At 34.6% G+C, this 1565-nt stretch overlaps 1 protein-coding gene across 5 annotated transcripts in view; it reads right to left on the bottom strand.

Moving 5' to 3' along the window:
* LOC107614162 (probable DNA replication complex GINS protein PSF1) overlaps positions 1 to 1336 on the bottom strand; it is a 3958-nt gene extending 2622 nt beyond the window's left edge. For 3 of the 5 annotated variants that reach the window (XM_021109117.1, XM_021109116.1, XM_016316390.2), the window contains exons 1-2: positions 1180 to 1336; positions 1038 to 1073 (exon numbers count right to left, since the gene is read on the bottom strand). The gene's annotated coding sequence lies outside the window, so the exon portion shown is untranslated. Of the gene's footprint in view, positions 1 to 716; positions 947 to 1037; positions 1074 to 1179 lie in introns of all 5 variants that reach the window. The other 2 variants (XM_016316391.2, XM_016316392.2) reach the window with 2 other exon arrangements.

Here is a 1565-nt window from a genome sequence, read left to right on the forward strand (position 1 = left end):
GCACCTTTAATAATAATGAAAAAATCAATGTGTTTTCCAAACCCAAGAACTGATTCTAAAGAATAAAAACTAAAAAGAGAACTAAAGTGCTATTTAGGTATCTATATACCAATAACTTGGCAATTATAGAAGTCAATAAAAATACATAACTAATAAACTAAAGCATTATCTACTACTAAATTCCAAGACAAATAACTAATAAACTAAAGCATTGTCCTACGTTTTGTTCAGTGACCACATTCAAAACATGATATAGCAATAACCTAAATGAACAGAGCAAGGGCAGCAGAGCTAAACAATTACAAAGATTACTCATTTACAGCTACTGGGTAAGCAGATTATGTGGCCAGCTAACATTTAGTGATACCTAAACTTCTACAATCAAGAGGCCACAATGTCCACACCTATCTTTCATGCAATGAATTCACAAAGCAAAGGTCCAATTTACAGTTGAATAAGCATTGGTAGTTTAACATCTGTGTCATCATAAAGCAATTTCTTTTATCTCAGGGAACAGATAAAGCTTTCCTTAAAAGAACCAAAAAAGAAAATTCAGTGGCACATTGAGATCCTCAGACCAATATAGAGATGCTTGCACGACATGTCTGCAAGCATAGTTGTCAATTTGTAAGTTAATGTCTACAAAATGTTCTGGCAATGTTTCAAAAATCTTACTTATATCAATGTTCTGGTAATCTTATCATCAAAACCCTTACCGGAGTTGTGGAGGGTCAATAATACGCAGCTCAACTATAACACTAAAATGGCAGAACTTCAGCTCACAGAGAAAACCAAGCTTCCAAAAGCTACAAATTCCCCTCTTTTTACCTCAAACGAAAAGCATCCCAGCCTACTCTTTCTCAAGTTTCACAACTTAATTTCATACCCCAACTTGGAAAACCCCATCATTTTCTGCCAAAGAAAACGATAAACGAGCCATGCCATCCTAAACATGCTTTCACAGAAATTAATTTGCAGAAAAAAAATCAAAATGAAAATGTAAGAAGTTCTGAAACAAAAAGAGCTGTTAGTGTTACCTTTTTCTTATTGCTGACAGAGAAAGAAACATGAATCTGAGGGGTGAAGAATGAAGATGGAAGAAAAAGAGAGAGGAAAATTGGAGTGAGATTTTGCCATTTTGGGTTCTGAGCAGCAAATAGTGGATTGAGAATGACATACCAGAGAAGAAGAAAGTGATAAATGATGTGCGCAATGGCGACGGCGACGACGACAGTGGTGGGTGGGAGGACAGAGGAGTGCGTGTTAGGGTTTCGCCATTTTTTCTAACACAGAGATAGGAGCGGGAATACACAACGACGACGTTTCTTTCTTATTCTACCGGTATATAAAGAATAATAATTTCCCGCTAAGTTTAAGTCAAATTTCGCGGGTAAATAGTTTTTGCACCCATTGGAAGCTGTTTCAAATTTTCGTTTTCCAACTAATTTTACTTTAGACGTTAAGGTTAACAATTTTTAGAATTTCTTAACCCCAAAATCATCTATGTCAAATTATTTTTAAAAAAAATATTTAAATGTAAAATTATATCTTAATTTATGAACATA

The sequence above is a fragment of the Arachis ipaensis genome, chromosome B08, assembly GCF_000816755.2.
Source record: "Arachis ipaensis cultivar K30076 chromosome B08, Araip1.1, whole genome shotgun sequence".
NCBI lineage: Eukaryota > Viridiplantae > Streptophyta > Magnoliopsida > Fabales > Fabaceae > Arachis > Arachis ipaensis.